Consider the following 20,229-nt stretch of genomic DNA (forward strand, 5'->3'; position numbering starts at 1 on the left):
TAACCACCCTAACCAGCCCCTCCTCGATCCCAAGTTTTCCCATTGCCCGCTTCACCACCTCTCTAGGGACTCTGTTAAAGGCTTCTCCAAATCAGCAGAAACAAGTACAGTTCCCTTTTCTTCCCTATATATTGTACTTTTCCTGAAGCTGTTAAACACTAAATTTGGCATCAGTGGTCCCTTTGCCTGGCATAAACCCAAACTGCATCTCATCAATATTCACGCCTTCTCCAGTCATACATTCTAGAAATCTTTCTATTACCATCATTATCTGGTCCAAAAGCTTTATGCCTCAATAATTTCCTCTCTTCTGGGCATCACCCTTCCCCATGTGCACATTTACAATTACTTGTACACTCTTCAGCCAATCATCTGGGACAACACACTCATATATTATTGTTTTTATCAAATCAATGACTAACCCCAGTCCTATATCTCCTGAGGCTTTCAGCATTTCAGCAATGAACCCAGACACACCTGCTGCCTTCCCCACCTTCAGCCTACCTAATGCCCTGCTCATAGTAGCAGCATCAATCAAAGGCCAAGGGCCAAACACTGGATCTGGTGGTTCCAAACCTTCCCTGACCCAGTCAAACTTCTCATTCAACAACCAGCTGTAATGCTGTCTCCAGGTACCTTTAATATCCCCACTGTTCACTGCTACCCTTCCTTCATCATTCTTCACACGCTGCTCACCTGTGATATCCCTGTTGTCCCTCCTTGTCTGATTTGCCTCTTTAAAGATCACATTTTTCCTTTCCACACAATTTAGGCTATCAAGCAAAAGTCTCTGTGACTCGGACTTTGCCCTGTAAACATGTTTTTTTAGCTGTATGCGTGACAGGAAAGTATTCCTCTTTGATATCACCCTTCTTCCATTCCCAGAAGAGCCTTCTTTTCTCCTTAACCACAGTGTCTACACCCTCATCCCAGCACCAAGTTACTTTATGTCTGGTGGGCCTTTTGTTCATTTATGTACAGATTCAGTAACTCTCAAGAGGTTGCTTTTGAGGGCTCAGTACTGTTCATTAACACTTCTGTCAATGACTCCCTCTTCAGCCACTATTCTCCTCATCTCTCAGTAGAAGGCATCTCTTACTGGTTGTTTTTTTTCTGCTTCCATATTTTCCTTCCATGTGCATAAGTTCTCTTTTTCATCTCCCACTCCTTAAGCACCATGTCACATAATGCAGCACACACTTCTCTCTCCATATAACTTTAACATCCATCACATCCCTCACTAACCTCCTATCAGCCCTCCTGACCAGGAAATAGTCCATCTGGCTTCTGTTACCCCCAGACTTGTATGTAATCAACCTACTCCCTCCCTTCATAAAATGTGTTTAGCATGCAGTCATGTTCATTGCCCCTCCAAACTTGAGTATCCTTTCCCCTTCCTCATTTCTTGAACCATATGCATATCCCTCATGTATTCTTTCATATCCTTGAGCTGCTTCACCAACATGACCATTTAAGTCCCCTTCCAAAACTACAATCTCATCATCCCCCATACCACTTACTACACAAATTGTTATCCCAAATTCAATCCATCTCTGCTTATTCTGTATATATACAGGTAAGCCCTTAATTTACGCGAACTTTTTTCACGCGATTTCGGTTATTCACGAATTTTTGGAAAATAATTACAGTAAAACATAAAATTATAGTATTCAAATAAATAATTTTAATATACAAGAGAAATAAATAAAATATAAAAATGCCTACCTGCTGCCCATGTGCATACATACATGTATATGTGTGTGTGTGTGTGTGTGTGTGTGTGTGTGTGTGTGTGGGAGGTCGGTCTACCACGCACCACACAGTCAGTTTGAATCCGACGGTCGAACCATGCTGTGACTTGTGAATTGTTATTTGTGGCTTATTTTTCTGCCTTCCAGTGATTGCTTGACTTGTCTGCCAACATGGGGCCTAAGCGTAGTTCTAGTGATGCATGTGATAACACACCAAAACGGACTGTAACGTGATGTTGCTGACAGAAAGTTGCGTTGGACAAACTTAAGGGAGGAATGTCGTCGACAATTCTCCATCAGGACGATTCCCCGTCATTTATTTACATACCAGTTTATTTAGCAAGTACAGTACACTAGTTTTTTACTTATATGAGTTATAAAATCCCCCAGAAAATTAGTTATTAAAGTATTAATTAATCAATAATAAGTATGTTTATAGAATGACAGGGAATCGTCCATGTTTTGATAGTGAATTGACTTCATGATGAATTGTCTTGGAACCGTGTGTTTGGGTTGAGTCAACTGTTCCAACAATAAAGAAGGAGGAACGTAGCATACGGGAGGCAGTGAGGGCCAGTGTACCAGACTGTGCTAAAGTGTCTCCACCTGTGCCTGTGAACTGGCTTGGTACCGTATGTTTGGGGTGATTGAGTCAACTGTTTGGACAATAAAGAAGGCAGAATGTAGCATATGGGAGGCAGTGAGGGCTTGTGCACCAGACTGCAGAAGTGTCTCTACCTACGCCTGTGCTTGTCAGGTTTCAGTGTTAAATTTCTTAACATTTTTGTTGTTTTTCATACTTTATGCTAGTTTATAAGGTGCATGTAGTGCATAAACAGTATTATTCAGATGTAATATAATTAGTAGCCATGCGTAATTATGTGCACACAAGGGCAGAACATATACGCGAATTTACCACATACACGAAGGGTCTCGGAACGTAACCCTCGCGTGAATTAACCCTTTAACCGCGGGTATTGTTTTGGCCTGACTGTCCTCTCCCGCGGGGGTTTCAGCCAAATGTAAACAAACCTTTAAACCTTAATAACTCTGCACAGAATAAAGCTAGAGAAAAAAATAAGGTACCATTAGAAAGTACTAACCTTCAGCTTTCCATTGATGTAGGTTTCATGACTCTGTTGACTTTCACAGGACAGGCAGTGCCGTTAGAAGTGAGGGGTGTAAAATCACTATTTTTCGCTCACACACCATTACCTTCGCTCATACACCATTACCAAATGCCAACCTCATTCTGATAATAATACTATAAACATATATGAACACTGCACATACGATAAACACCCACTCTGTGTTCACTGAGGCAGGTAAAAGGCACTGTAATTACCTGCACTTCACTGCCACATCAGCGGTGTTGTAATCACTATTTTTCGCTCACACACCATTACCAAATGCCAACCTCATTCTGATAATAATACTATAAACATATATGAACACTGCACAAACGATAAACACCCACTCTGTGTTCACTGAGGCAGGTAAAAGGCACTGTAATTGCCTGCACTTCACTGCCATATCAGCGGTGTTGTAATCACTATTTTTCGTTCACACACCGTTACCAAATCCCAACCTCATTCTGATAATAATACTATAAACATATATGAACACTGCACATACGATAAACACCCACTCTGTGTTCACTAAGGCAGGTAAAAGGCACTGTAATTGCCTGCACTTCACTATCACATCAGCAGTGTTGTCACTCACACAGCTGGACAGATACTGATGCGTGTTTGGTCCGGGGTGGGGTGGGGGGCCCAGGGGGTGGGAGGTGGGGCCCGAAGGGGGGGAAGAGGGAGGTGGAGGTTGGCTGGAGTGAAAGAACTTAATAGCTACTCTCCCTTGAAACAATTGGCGCTCGGAAAAAACGCGGGGTATTCAAAATATTCACAAACATTCGAGAATGACACCCGCGGTTTGGTCCAGTTTTTGCAGTGTCATTCTGGAATGACACCCGCGGTTAAAGGGTTAAGGGCTTACCTGTATATATATATATATATATATATATATATATATATATACACACACACACACACACACTTAACCCCCTTCTATCACGCGTTCAGCTATCACATTTATCTGCTATCACGCACACATCAAATGCACAATCATACATGCCATCATGCACCCCAAGACCGCTATCACGCGTCGAGTTTGAAGACAGGCTAAGCGAAACTTATTCACACGGCACTTCATACGAGGTTTGCAGAGGATATGATCGTTAATCGGAACGGTAACGGGGTAAAATTCCCGATTATAGCACGGGCATTTGGAATCCATCTGAACGGATTCCTGCCAAGGACACGACGGGCAAAACAGTGACCAAAACCCATTCGGCTCGAAAGAATATATCTTACTATAGCACTGAAATTTAGCCTAACACTGAATACTTATTAATATTGTATTTTAGAATAAATAACAATCGTTTTGAAACCCTTATAAAGAGTTAATATTTCTTATGCCGAAAAAACTGTGATGTCGATAAAGTAATCACGTGTTTACAACTGAGACGGGGCTCTGACGACAGTGTGAGGAACTTGTGTGATAGCGTCCAAGTTTTGTTCCACTTAAATGTTCCTCAGCCATTCCTGATATAAGGTACCATGTGATACCCGCTTTACTGTGGACACTAAAGAAATGGAGACAGCCAAAGAGATCTGGCGGCAACTAACCCACTCCCAAGCCTCGGAACCCATCAAACCACCCAAGCCGTAATCCTTATAAAAGTTAGATGGCCTTTTATGTTGTTTATTTATTCATTATACTGTTATTATTAATATAATAATGCTTTATTTCATGTTAGAGGAGAGATTGGCAGGAAATCGTAGGCATAAAGTGGTTAAAAGTCAGAAAAATGGGCCACCGAAAAACCAATTAGAAATTTTCCCATTGATTGTTCAGTTCAGCTATCGCGCATTCAGCTATCACGCGCGTTTCCTGTGACCAATTAGGTGCGACAGCAGGGGGTTGAGTGTGTATATATATATATATATATATATATATATATACAGTATATATATACAGTATATATATATAAATACAGTAATCACTCCAATATCCGACGTAATAGAGCCATAGGTAGGTCCAGATATTGGTTCTGTCCGGATATTGGGCCCCAGCTTATGGACTTGTACTTATGGACCCTGACTCAGAGAAACACCTATACAACTCCCTCTGGACATGCATAGCACCTATTTAAGACCCAAATCACACTGATAAGGTACATAAATGACTGAAATAAATGCAAAAAAAACATAAAATGAGGGTTTAGAAGTAGGTTCATACAATAATAAACATTCTGGTGACTTGCTCCTGGACTGGTACTTATGGACCCTAACCTAGCCTAACTCAGAAAAACACCTTCCTACTGCACATGCATAGCTCCTAACACCCTATTCACACCAATAAAGGACATTAAAGAGTGAAATGAGGTAAGTATAGTATGGAAAAAAGTACAGTATGAAACATTCTGCCTACTTACAGCAAGTCCATGGCCATCTCAATGAATAACCGCCTCCTCTCGGACTCTGACAGTAAGAAGGATTTCCTGAAGCACTTGCAGTACACTGTTCCTGAAGTCTTGCACTGAACTTAGTCAATCGCACACAGAAGTCCGTTCTCTTCACAGTGTGCACTCTTGTCTAACTAATGCTCCATTGTAACTTACTAAGTGTTGCACTTTAATTTTTCCCATTCTTCTAATTTTCCAAAGCCAAAACAAACAAGTCTATTTACGTTAAATTTTATTTCAATTGAGTCTTTTCTCTCACAACTGTAAATCCTTAACACAACACACTTTTTTTCACTGCACAACACTCTAAATTCCCGTGTGGTCTAGTGGAGAATTTCTTGCTGTTTATTCACTGTCAGAGTCCGAGAGTATCACTGGCAGGTGACCTAGGGGTGCATCGCTGGGTTGTGGTGATGGCCTACCCACTGCAGACGACTCTGAAGACGGCCGCAAACTCACGTCGAGCGGTGACTCCACCGTGGCTGATGTGCTGGGCTGTGGCTCGGAGCAGGAGGGCCTGTCTTGGGGAGGCAACGGAGTGGAGCCAGGGCTGGGCACAGCGGGGGTCATGGGCCTGAAAAAACTGTCAATGGTTGATTGACACAATGACCGACGATTCTGACGATTGATGATGCGCTGCCTGAAAGCATGCACTTCCTCCACGAGTCCCAAAGGCCCCATCCCCCTGTCGCAGTCCGGGTGTACCAGGTAGTCTAGGACGAACTCTAGATGTTCCCGGAGTGCGCTCAGCTTGGGGATGGCTGGAGTAGTGTCCTGCTGAGAGGAGTCCGCATCATCGTCGCCTTCCTCGTCGGAATCTTCAAGTTCGGTACTGACACCTGCAACTGAAGACGCGATCTCGATATCAGACAACATCTGATACCCAGGATCGCCCTAGTCGTCATCCAACCACTCACGAACATCATCCACATCAACATCATCGCCGTGCTTACGTAGCCGTGCATGGAAGTCATCCACGTCAAACCCTAGAAAATCGTACTCCACATCCGTTCCGAGAAGCAGACGAGACCAACCATTTTCCAGAGTCTTCACAGGGACTTCCTTCCATGCACTAGCCCAGTTGTACAGTGCAGACTTGATGTTGTAGTGGCGAAGGTTTTCCAAAGTCTGCTTGCCTCGTGTGTCCCGTCCCTCCCTGCGCTCGTCCTCATCCTCGAGAACAACCATCACCTCATTCAGGAACTTCCAGTGGTATAGGCCCTTTGTTGCCACGATCACTCCTTGGTCCATTGGTTGGATGAGAGCAGTCGTATTAGGTGGCAGAAACATGCACCTAATATGGCCATTTTCAGCAACCAAGTCCTTGTCGCATGGGTGGGCAGGTGCATTGTCGAGGAGAAGGAGGGCCTTTACCTGGTCGCGCGGGATTCCCTGTGTCTTCGTCTGGTAATGGATGACCTCCTTGACGAAGTGGCGGTGGAACCAGTCTTTGAAGATCACAGCTGTAAACCATGCCTTCAAAGAATGATACCAGACGACAGGAAGGACATCCATCACCCCACGAAGGCACCGAGGCTGCTTTGGGCGGCCAACAACAACGGGCTTAAGCCGGTGCATGCCGTTAGCACTGGCACAACACAAAGCAGATATCCGTTGCTTGGAGAGCTTGTGGCCAGGTACACGCTTCTCCGTCTCCTCGGCTAGAGTGTTCGTTGGCAGCAAGTGATAGAATAGGCCAGTTTCGTCTGTGTTGTAGACTTGACCGAGAGTGAGGCCCTCCCTGTCGATCAAGCCCTTCACCTTGTGCCGAAACTCGTCAACTCCATCCTTGTTAGCGTCCAATGCTTCGGCATGTGCTTTACGGTTGGTAAGGCCATGCCGTAACTTGAATGCAAAGAGCCAACTCTCGGATGCCTTGAAGTCTAGGGCGTCATGAAGCCTGGCGAACTTCTCAGCAGCAGCTTTCAGCTCCGTTCCACGTACCATCACACCAGCTGCACGTTGTTGTTGATACCAAATCAACGTGGATCGGTCGATTTCTGCAAACTTGGGGGTAAACATAAACTTCCTCTCCACGTTGCGTTTGCTTCTCGACGAGAAGTCAGCCGTGTACTGCATGAGTTTGTCTCGGGATCTCTTAATATCGAACAAAGTAGACCAGGCTAGGTTAAACTCGTGGAGAATGCGGGAAGAAGACCACCCTGCATCTACTTTCTCCAATATCTCCCGTTTCTTCTCCAGAGTCAACACCACTCTCTTCCTTTTCTCAGGTGGCGGGGCCATCATCACACACACGAAGAGGAGGAGTGCCTGCAGCAGGTAAGGCACCACCACAAAAGCGATCACGTAGGCAGCCATAACGACAAGCGTGCACTCGTGGCGAGAGACGGGCGGAAAGTGGGGAGGATGCTGCGGCGCTCTATTGGACGTCGGAGGAATGACACACCACAACAATGCTCTCCCGCACCGTGCGCGGCAAGTTCAAATTACGGGCGGGAAAAATTCGTTTTTATTTTTAATTTTTTTGGGTTTTCGGACCATTTTGGGAATATTGGATCCCGGGACGATGATGTCCAGGTAGTGGGGGTGTTCGGATATTGGGTGTCCGGATATTAGAGTGATTACTGTGTATGTATATATATATATCTATCTATATATGTATATATATATATATATATGTGTATATATGTATATATATATATATGTGTATATATGTATATATATATATATGTGTATATATATATATATATATATATGTGTATATATATATATATATATATATATATATATATATTGCCAGACACCTCTATCTCGGGTGGGGTGGCCACAAACAAATCGGCTCCAAGTCGCCCTGTCCCCCTCCATTTCACTGCCCTGCTCCCAACTCACAACCCCCTATCTCATATACCTCTCCACCCCATCCCTCCATCTCATCCTCGGCCTTCCCCTCCCTCTTCCCCCCTCCACCTCACTCACATACACTCTCTTCGTCAGTCTTTCACCCTCCATCCTCTCCACATGGCCAAGCCACCTCAGTGTGTTCCTCATAACGCTTCCTATCACATCCACATCCACACCACAACGCTCCTTTATATCCTCATTCGTCAGCCTGTCTCTCCATGCAACTCCACAGACTCCTCTTAATTAACTCATTTCCACTGCTCTTACTCTTGACTTGTTGCCTTCCAACAACGTCCAAGCTTCACTTCCGTACGTTAGAGTTGGTATCACAATACTGTCATGTAGTAACTTTTTCACTTCCATGCTCACTTCCCTGTTTCTTATCACTGCTTTCAAAGAACCAGCAACCTTTCTTCCCTGCTGTACCCTTTCAAGCATTCACCCTCCAAACCTCCATCCTTACTCATCACACTACCCAAATACTTAATCGTACTCACATTTTCCAATTCCTCACCATCCAACCTCGCTGTACATTCACTGACTTCACCTCTCTCAAAGACCATCACTTTACTCTTTCCTACATTCACCTTTAGATTCCGTTTCTTACACACTCTTCCAAACTCATCCACCAAGCCTTGCAGCTCCCCTTCGTCTTCACTCAACAACACAGTAGTATCTGCAAACAACAGCACAGGGAGTTTCCAAACACTATCCTCTCTCACCAGGGCCACTCCAACATCCACATGCACTGCAGCCTTCGCACCATCATACATACTCTTCACAGCATTCAACAACTTCCCATCCACTGAATCGGTAGAGAGGCGGCTTGCAATCCTGATGGACCCAGGTTCGAATCCCGGCTGGGGCAGGGAACAGTTTAAGGATTTGAATTTCATGAAAGACTTTCCTGATCTACTAGATGACCCGCCGACATGTCATAAAAGTACCCCCGCTAATACCAATACACCAGTCCTGTATGAGACAGCCCTAGCATGTATTCAATATGGACGGTGAGTGTTAGTGCCGAAGTGGTGACATGTGGAGGTGTAGGAGGACTACTGGGCCTTGGGATAGGCTACTGCCCCCGAGATATAGGCCCTAAAGCCTTTGCCCAGAGTCGGTAACATAAAAAAAAAAAAAAAAAAAAAAAAAACCATATATTCTTAACACTTTCCACATCCTTGTCTATCCACCCTGTCATATGCTTTCTCCAAATCCATGAAAGCCACATACAACTTCTTTCCCTTCTCTAGAAACTTTTTCACTAAAGATCTAAGAATGAATATCTGATCTACACAAGCTCATCCCTTCCTAAAGCCTCCCTGATCTTCTGCAACTAATTTCTCTGTTCTTTCTCTAACTCTGTCAATAAGTATCCTGCCATACACTTTTCCTATTATACTAAGTATATATATATATATATATATATATATATATATACAGTATGTACATTATATATATATATATATATATATATATATATATATACATATGCCATGGCCATACCACGTTGAGTACACCGCTTCCCGTCCGATCAGCGAAGTTAAGCAACGTTGGGTCTGGTTAGTACTTGGATGGGTGACCGCCTGGGAACACCAGCTGCTGTTGGCATCCCTACGTGTCTAGTGGGGTTGGTGGAGGATTAGTGCCCCTCCCTGTAAAACAATTAACTCTAAGCCGTTGGCCACCCCGTTTGGGATACATGGCGTCTGGCAATGAATGAATGAATATACAGTAATCCCTCTAATATCCGGACGCCCAATAACCGAACATCCCCACTAACCGATGATGGCCCCGCCTCCTGAGAAAAGGAAGAGAGTGGTGTTGACTCTGGAGAAGAAACGGGAGATATTGGAGAAGGTTGATGCGGGTTGGTCTTCCTCTCGCATTCTCCGCGAGTTCAACCTGGCCCGGTCGACTTTGTTTGATATCAAGCGTTCCCGAGACAAGCTCATGCAGTACACGGCTGACTTCTCGTCGAGAAGCAAACGCAGCGTGGAGAGGAAGGTTATGTTTACTCCCAAGTATGCAGAGATCGACCGCTCCACGTTGATTTGGTATCGACAGCAACGTGCAGCTGGTGTGATGGTACGTGGAACGGAGCTGAAGGCTGCTGCTGAGAAGTTTGCAAGGCTTCACGACGCCCTAGACTTCAAGGCATCCGAGGGTTGGCTCTTCGCGTTCAAGTTGCGACATGGCCTTACTAACCGTAAAGCACATGGCGAAGCATTGGACGCTAACGAGGATGGAGTGGACGAGTTTCGGCACAAGGTGAAAGGCTTGATCGACAGGGAGGGCCTCACTCTCGGTCAAGTCTATAACGCTGACGAAACTGGCCTATTCTATCGCTCGGTGCCAACGAACACTCTCGCCGATGAGACGGAGAAGCGTGTACCTGGCCGCAAGCTTTCTAAGGAACGGATATCTGCTTTGTGTTGTGCCAATGCTAACGGCATGCACCGGCTTAAGCCCGTTATTGTTGGCCGTGCAAAGCAGCCTCGGTGCCTTCGTGGGGTGATGGATGTCCTTCCTGTCGTATGGTACCATTCTTTGAAAGCATGGTTCACAGCTGTGATTTTCAAAGACTGGTTTCACCATCACTTCGTCAAGGAGGTCATACATTACCAGACGAAGACACTGGGAATTCCTCGCGACCAGGTAAAGGCTCTCCTTCTCCTTGACAATGCACCTGCCCACCCGTGCGACAAGGACTTGGTTGCTGAGAATGGCCGTATTAGGTGCATGTTTCTGCCACCTAATACGACTGCTCTCATTCAACCAATGGACCAAGGAGTGATCGTGGCAACAAAGCGCCTGTACCGTCGGAAGTTCCTGGACGAGGTGATGGTGGTTCTCGAGGACGAGGACGAGCGCAGGGAAGGACGTGACACTCGAGGCAAGCGGACTTTGGAAAACCTTCGCCGCTACAACATCAAGTCTGCGCTGTACAACTTGGCTAGTGCATGGAAGGAAGTCCCTGTGAAAACTCTTGAAAATGGTTGGTCTCGTCTGCTTCTCGGAACAGATGTGGAGTACGATTTCCTAGGGTTTGACGTGGATGACTTCCATGCACGGCTACGTACGCACGGCGACGATGTTGATGTGGACGATGTTCGTGAGTGGTTGGACGACGACGAGGGCGATCCTGGGTATCAGACGTTGTCTGATATCGAGATCGCGTCTTCGGTTGCTGGTGTCAGTCCCGAACTTGAAGATTCCGACGACGAAGGCGATGATGATGCAGACTCCGCCCAGCAGGACACTACTCCAGCCATCCCCAAGCTGAGCGCACTCCGGGAACATCTAGAGTTCGTCCTAGACTACCTGGAACACCCGGACTGCGACAGGGAGATGGGGCCCTTGGGACTCGTGGAGGAAGTGCGTGCTTTCCGGCAGCGCATCATCAATCGCCAGAATCGTCGGTCCTTGCGTCAGTCAACGATTGACAGTTTTTTCAGGCCCGTGACCCCCGCTGTGCCAAGCCCTGGTTCCACTCCGTTGCCTCCCCAAGACAGGCCCTCCTGCTCCGAGCCACAGCCCAGCACATCAGCTACAGTGGAGTCACCGCTCGACGTGAGTTTGCGGCTGTCTTCAGAGTCTTCTGTAGTCGGTACGCCATCACCACTACCCACCGATGCACCCCTTGGATGCCTGCCAGTGATATTCTCGGGCTCTGACAGTGAATAAACAGCAAGAACTTTTCCACTAGACCACACGGGAATTTTGAGTGTTGTGCAGTGAAAAAAACGGTGTGTTGTGTTAAGGTTTTCAAGTTGGGAGAAAAGACTAAGTAGAAAAGAAATTTAACGTAACTAACCTTCTTTGTTTTGGCTTTGGAAACTTAAAAAAACTTGGGAAAAGTTAATGTGCAACACTTAAATTTAATGGAACATTATTTGGACTAAAGTGAACACTGTGAAAAGAACGGACTTCTGTGTGTTAGTGACTAAGTTCAGTGCAAGACTTCAGGAAGAGTGTAGTGCAAGTGCTTCAGGAAATCGTTCTTACTGTCAGAGTCCGAGAGGAGGCGGTTATTCATCGAGGTGGCCAGGGACTTGCTGTAAGTAGCCAAAATGTTTCATGTTGTACTATTTTCCATACTATATTTACCAGAATGTTTCATATTGTATTTTTTCCCATACTATACTTACCAGAAAGTGTCATACTGTACTTCTTTCCATACTAAACTTACCTCATGCATGTGCAGTAGGAATGTGTTTTTCAGAGTTCGGTTAGGTTCGGTTCGGTTAGAGTCCATAAGTACCAGAATGTTTATTAATGTATGAACATACTTCTAAACCCACATTTTATGTGTCTATTGCATTTATTTCAGTCATTTATGTGCCTTATTGGTGTGATTTGGGTGTTAAATAGGTGCTATGCATGTCCGGAGGGAGTTGTATAGGTGTTTCTCTGTGTTAGGGTCCGTAAGTACAAGTCCATAAGCTGGGGCCCAATATCCGGACAAAACCAATATCCGAACCTACCGATGGCTCTATTGATCCGGATATTGGAGTGATTACTGTATATATATATATATATATATATATATATATATATATATATATATATTTATTTATTTTTATATATATATATATATATATATATATATATATATGTATGTATGTATGTATATCTGTCTATCTGTCTATCCATCTATCTGTCCATCTATAGCCCGACGCCCTAATCCCGCAAATGGTGGCCACAGACAAAACGCCTCCAAGTCGCTCTGTCACCCACCATTTGACTACCCTCCCCCCAACTCGACCCCCCCCTCCCTCATATACCTCTCAACTCCATCCCTCCACCTCATCCTCAGTCTACCCCTCCCTCTCCCTCCCTCCACCTCACCTACATACACCCTCTTAGTCAGTCTTTCATTCTCCATTCTCTCCACATGTCCAAACCACCTCAGTGTATTTCTCCTAATCTTCTCAACCACATCCACATCCACCCCACAGCGTTCCTTCACTTCTTTATTCGTCAACCTGTCCATCCATGTCACTCCACATGCTCCTCTCAAGTAACTCATATCCACTGCTCTTACTCTTGACTTCTTCCCCTATTGCAAGGTCCACGCCTCACTTCCATACGTCAGGGTAGGGATCGCAATACTATCACGCAGTGACTTCTTAACTTCCATACTCACCTCCCTATTTCTCATCACTGCTTTCAGTGAACCAACAACCTTCCTTCCCTGCTGTACCCTTTCACACACTTCATCCCCCAAAGTTCCATCCTTACTCATCACACTACCTAAGTACTTGAATGCACTCACACTCTCCATATCCTCACCATCCAACCTCACTGTACATTTTGTGACTTCATTCCTCTCAAACACCATAACTTTACTTTTGTTTACATTTACTTTCAGCTTCCTCCCCCTACACACTGTCCTAAATTCATTCACCAAACCTTGCAACTCTCATTCATCTTCACTCAACAATACTTTATCATCAGCAAACAACAACACCGGAACCTTCCAAATCTCACCCTTATTCATTAGAGCCACCCCCACATCCACTGCCCTACCCTGCACCTCCTGTACAACCCTATCCATGTATATATTAAACAGCCATGGAGACATCACATAACCCTGTTTCAGTCCCACATTGAGATCAAAGAACTCACTCAGCTTACCATCCACTCACACCATAACCCTAGCTCCTTCGTACATACTCTTCACAGCATTCAACAATTTCCCATCCACTCAATATATTCTTAATACCTTCCACATTCCTTGCATATCTATTCTGTGATAAGCTTTCTCCAAGTCCATGAAGGCAGCATACACTTTCTTTCCCTTCTCTAGATACTTCTCCACTAAACATCTTAGAACAAATATCTGATCTACACACCCTTTTCCCTTCCTAAATCCCCCTTGTTCTTCTCCAACTAACCCCTCTGTTATATGCCTAACCCTATCAATGAGTATTCTACCATATATTTTAGAAGTCACACTAAGAAGGCAAATACCCCTATGGTTACCACATACTTCTCTCTCCCTTTTTCCGTTATATAAAGGAATAATTATACCTGATTTCCAGTCCTCTGGAACCCTTCCCTCTTCCCAAGCCAATCTACACAACTTCCATATCCACTCCACAACAATCTCACCCCCATACCTCAGCATTTCACCACACACTCCATCAATTCCTGGGGCCTTTCCCAACTTGATCTTCTTCATTGCTTCCACTACTTCCGTCCTACTGATCTCTTCCTCCCTCCTCTCATCTATTCTCCTCCCAGCCATTCTCCAACCACTTATACTCGCACTGCTGTCACTCTGTACGTTCAACAAATCCTCAAAGTGCTCCTTCCATCTCCTCAGTTTCTCTCTCTTCTCTACCAACAATCTATTATTTCTATCTTTCACTCCCCTACTATTTCCCCTTTCACACTGCCTTACTTTCTTTACCTCCTTTCAAAACAATTTCTTACTCTCCCTCCACTTCACACTCAGATTCCTCCCAAAATCTTCATCCACTTTCTTCTTACTCTCCTTCACCAGTCTCTTCACCTCCCTTCTCCTACTCATATGTACCTCTCTCTTCTCTCTCTCGTCTTCTCCCCTACCTCTACTCGCTAACCATTCACTATATGCCCTCTTCTTTTCCATACCTCAGCATTTCACCACACACTCCATCAATTCCTGGGGCCTTTCCCATCTTGATCTTCTTCATTGCTTCCACTACTTCCGTCCTACTGATCTCTTCCTCCCTCCTCTCATCTCTTCTCCTCCCAGCCATTCCCCAACCACTTATACTCGCACTGCTGTCACTCTGTACGTTCAACAAATCCTCAAAGTGCTCCTTGCATCTCCTCAGTTTCTCTCTCTTCTCTACCAACAATCTATTATTCCTATCTTTCACTCCCCTACTATTTCCCCTTTCACACTGCCTTACTTTCTTTACCTCCTTTCAAAACAATTTCTTACTCTCCCTCCACTTCACACTCAGATTCCTCCCAAAATCTTCATCCACTTTCTTCTTACTCTCCTTCACCAGTCTCTTCACCTCCCTTCTCCTACTCACATATACCTCTCTCTTCTCTCTCTCGTCTTCTCCCCTACCTCTGCTCGCTAACCATTCACTATATGCCCTCTTCTTTTGCTCCACAGCTCGTTTCACCTCATCATTCCACCATGCTGTCCCTTGCACACCCTTGCATCTCCTCCCCACTCCACAAACCACCTCACACGCTGCGCCTATTTCTTCCGTAAATATCTTACATACGTCTTCCACCCCTTCCATCTGCTCTAGCTTATACCTTCCCAGTCTTCTCACAGGAGTTGTTTCCTCCTGTCTTCCCCTTCGTTTCCTCAACCATTTTCTTTGCAGCTTTACCTTGGCCATCACTAAGTGATGGTCCAAGACTCCATTCCCCCACCCTCTCCACACTCTTGCATCCAACACTTGTCTTCTCATTCGCTCATCCACACACATGTAGTCTATCATTGCCTTTTGCCAACAGTTCACCATCCATCCTCCGTAATTCATTCGCCATCTTCTCCATATCTACCTGACTGTGGCATACACTTCTTTGTAATTTGTGTCGCACTGGTTGTTGGTAATACGAGGCACCTAACTGTTCCGACCTTGCCAGGAGTTCCTTGGACGAAGCACACGCTGTTCTGTCTATGTTCAGTGTAACACATAGTGGTGCGTGGTCAGACCCACACACATTCTGTTGTATCACCAACTCTTTAATCAAGGCTAAAGCATTCTGTTTTACAACACACAAATCAATTTCAGAAATCCACTCATCTTTCCTTCTAAATGTTAAATTTCCATCTATGTATTTATTACTACATCTTATGTGATTCACTATCACCATCTTGTTATTATTACACATATTCACAAGTGTTCTTCCGTGATTGTTAATCGTGTGGTCTCTTACTCCTCTATACTCATACTGGTTTCCACTTTCATCTCTGATTCTAGGTTCCCCCTACTCTTGCATTTAAGTCTCCCATTACTACCGTTTTCTCTGGGCCTACAGTGCGAGCAGCCAACTCACCAAACTGAGAGGCGTGGTAATAAGGAGAGTCACTTGGAGGAATATATACACCACCTAGTTTCAAATTCGACCACCATGACAACTGTATCCAGATCTGTCCTTCAGCATCCGTATCTATCTTGGAAACGTGCTCCGTTAACCATTGTGTAATGAGCACTACAACACCGCCTCGGTGCTGACCACTCCTAGATACATTTGAATACACATTAAAACCTGGCACATTCAAATGAAAATACTTTTTAGCTTCTATCAACCAAACAATATCATATCCCATTACAAACTTTAAAGTATGCGGTTCATCTAGTTTATCCTTTAAACCACCAATGTTCCATGAAACCAAACGCAACTCACGAACACTTTCCTTCCACCTAAAAAAACTGAGGTGAATACTTATCAATGATTACTCCATCACGAAGCAGAACCCGGTTTTTCCGATCGTAGCTGATATTGGCTCCAATATTTGCAGGTTTCTCTTTTTCTTCTTTTTCTCTCTTCCTGAGGCGAGCGTACTCCTTCCTTACAGCAGGGTGCAGGTCCTTTTTCATGTACACAGTAGCCAGTTGCCCCTGTGCATCTTTCAGATTTCTCGCTGCTTGTAAAACAGCATCTCTTCTCGTTTGATTCTCCATCTTGATGAGCAGTGGTCTTCTGCGACGCTCGTTGTCCTGTCCCAGTCTCTTCATCTCCCACCTAGCTGGTTCCACTGTGTCGGTGTAAGCAGCAGCTTGCAACACCTTGACTACTTTTTCGTTGTCAGTCTCGCCGATCTCATCTGGGTCTTCAGATAATCCAGTGATCACTAGGTTACATCTCCTCTCCTTGTTATCTAGTGTCTCTAAATACAGCTGTTGGTTATGGATTATCTTGTAAGCGTTATCAAGACCCTCTGACAAACGCTGGACCTCTTGCTTCAATTGTTTTACCTCAGCTATTTCCTCTCGAATACTTCTCAGTTCATCTAGTAGTACAGAATTAGGTGGATCTTGTCTTCTCTCTGCGTTAAGTAGCGTGGTGAGAGCGCGTTTTAATTGTGGATTTGTCATTTTGTTGATGTCATTTGGTGACAATTCACGCACTGCATCAGCATTATCAGCCATTTTGCTACTATCTTATTTCTAGGCGTAAAGGCAAGTGGTAGGTTGTGTATCAGGCCGTTAGGGTTGCTGTTGGGTTGGTTACTAAGGACGCTGCCTGTTGTCAAGGCTAGTGCGCATGCGCAAACAGGAGCTTGGAGGTCAAGGGGGGTGCTACCAAAGCACACTGACTTATAGCCTTAAATTATGACTAAGTCCAAACCCCAGGAAACCTCTACTCCAACACCAACTGGCCTTGGGTTACTCACACACCTCTTGGTCTTGTTTGTACCTTCGTGGACTTTCTATTTTCTGCGTATTTGATGTAGAAAGTACGAGCAATTCATCCTGTTGTTTACACCACTGCCACGCCCTCTACATACATCAAACAATTTCTTACTCTCCCTCCACTTCACACTCAGATTCCTCCCAAAATCTTCATCCACTTTCTTCTTACTCTCCTTCACCAGTCTCTTCACCTCCCTTCTCCTACTCACATATACCTCTCTCTTCTCTCTCTCGTCTTCTCCCCTACCTCTGCTCGCTAACCATTCACTATATGCCCTCTTCTTTTGCTCCACAGCTCGTTTCACCTCATCATTCCACCATGCTGTCCCTTGCACACCCTTGCATCTCCTCCCCACTCCACAAACCACCTCACACGCTGCGCCTATTTCTTCCGTAAATATCTTACATACGTCTTCCACCCCTTCCATCTGCTCTAGCTTATACCTTCCCAGTCTTCTCATGCTCCGCCAGATGTGAGTGGTGTCATAAATGTAGATGTAGCACTGACGGCAGGGTGTAATACTATCATGGAGTGTGCGCGTAGAAACATCGTAAGATTCGCACCTCAAAACCACACGTGGGAAACAAACCAACCCAGATGGAAAAGAATACTTGATGGAAATGATAGTAGATTGATTTGGAAGTCCATTAACTGGAAAGGCAACGTACAGATAGAAAATACGGAAATACCTACAGATGAACAGTTTAAGGTGCATTTTGAGGAACTATTAAATCCTCCAAACGTGGAAAATGCTGAAAGAAATGAGACTGGCAATGACAATTTTGAAAGTCTACCATATATACCAGTTTTAGACGATCCATTTTCTTTGAGTGAACTTGACCAGGCCACAAAAGACTTAAACAAGAACAAAAGTTATACAGGAATATGTCCAGCTTTGCTGAGTGTATTCGATGTAACGTGGAGACTGTTCTTATTATTGATTTTTAACGTAGTGTTCACTAATATGTATTATCCAACTGTTTGGTGTTATAATAAACTGGTAATTTTGTTTAAAGCAGGTAACCGTATGATGTGTAATAACTATCGGGGTATAAGTGTAATGGATACATTGGCAAAACTGTATGATAATATGATACTCAACAGACTTAGATTATGGTGGGACATAGACAAATGTCAGGCAGGTGCCCAGAAAAAGCGAGGGTGTATTGAGCAAATTGTTACCTTAAGGCTATTATGTGATTATGCGGCATACAAGAAAAAGAAAACTCTATGTACTATTTATAGACTTCAGTAAAGCATATGATCGAGTCCCTAGAGATAAATTAATAGAAAGTTTAAAACGTTTAGGATGTGGTAGAATAATGGTGAAGGCAATAAAGGCAATGTATACTTGTACAAAAAACATCTTAAAGTCAGCAGTAATAGAGTCGTCTATTGGTGTTCGCCAGGGGGCCCCGACCAGCTGTTTGCTCTTTGTTTTGTATATTGATCATATGGTAAAAATGATAAAAAATGAAATAGCAGTGGACGGTTTTTTAGGAGCATTACATATATTACTTCTAATGGATGATGCGGTAATATTAGCAACAAACAGAGAGATGTGTGAAAAAAAGCTAAACATTGTATTGAAATATTGTAATGATTATGGAATGGTTATCAATGAAAAAGAAAACAACATTCTTTGTTATCAATGGTGAGGAAACGGACAGACAAAACTTGAGAGTAGGAGGTGTGACTGTCAACCAATTGCCTAGATACTTGTATCTGGGCGCGTGGTTCACTGACACTGCCAAGATGAACGATGTGATTAACATGCATGAGATAGCTAACGAGGCTGTTGTCAATAAATTTTCAATATTTTGTGCAACTAATACGCAGATGCCGTTTATATACAAGAAAAAAGTGTTTGACGCGGCAGTGACTTCGGCACTGCTGTATAGTTGTGAATCATGGCTAAGCAACAAAATGAAAAGTTTAGAGAGACAATACAATACTTTAGTGAAGTGTTTGTTGGGAGTAAGAAGAAACACTAGTATTAATTTATGTATGCTTGAAAGTGGTATCCTACCTGTTGTAGAACTAGTGAGAAAAAGAAGAAAAAGTTTCATAAGATCTAAGTTAGAAAATACAGATATTGACCATCCATTCAACACAATATATGATCTCTGTAGACGAGAGAACACACCAGGATATAGATTTCTGTATAATGAGATATACTTAGAAGCTGATAGTGAACCCTTGGAGAGGATCAAACAGACTATTATAGATACACCAAACACAGCAACAAAGATTATGACTTATAAGACAGACCTTAATCCATTGTTGAGTGTACATAACGTATATAAGAGCAATGTGTATATACCTGACTACCAACGTGAATCATTTTCAAGATTAAGGTTGATGTCACACAGTCTGAGAATAGAGACAGGGAGATGGAGTCGTACGCCTCGCCAAGATAGAGTGTGTGTATGTGATGGTACTCAGGTACAGACTGAACGACACGTGTTGGTGGAGTGCCCGCTAAGTGAACACCTTCGTGGCAGGTATTCCATGTTACAGTTTGCAAATATTAATGATTTGTTAAATGAAGATGTTTATGTTAGAGAATTGTGTAGCTTTATTTTTGATGTTTTTGAGATATTTAAATAAGTTACCTCTACAGTTTATCAGGAAATGATAATTTCTTTTGGACAAAATGAAGGAATGTAATCTTTTGTTTTTATATGATATTGTATGTAAATTTAT

At 43.9% G+C, this 20,229-nt stretch overlaps 1 protein-coding gene and 1 non-coding gene across 2 annotated transcripts in view; both read left to right on the plus strand.

Moving 5' to 3' along the window:
• The window catches only part of LOC145415050 (glutamate [NMDA] receptor subunit 1-like), a 529,989-nt gene that overhangs the window by 246,713 nt on the left and 263,047 nt on the right, over positions 1-20,229 (plus strand). The gene's annotated exons all lie outside the window — the stretch shown is intronic.
• Positions 9,635-9,754, plus strand: LOC145415151 (5S ribosomal RNA). The gene has a single exon (XR_013900006.1). It is a non-coding gene; the product is annotated as a 5S ribosomal RNA (ribosomal RNA).

Source organism: Coenobita brevimanus, chromosome 101 (assembly GCF_032717465.1).
Source record: "Coenobita brevimanus isolate Jiangsu-jjx chromosome 101, ASM3271746v2, whole genome shotgun sequence".
Classification (NCBI taxonomy): Eukaryota; Metazoa; Arthropoda; class Malacostraca; order Decapoda; family Coenobitidae; genus Coenobita; species Coenobita brevimanus.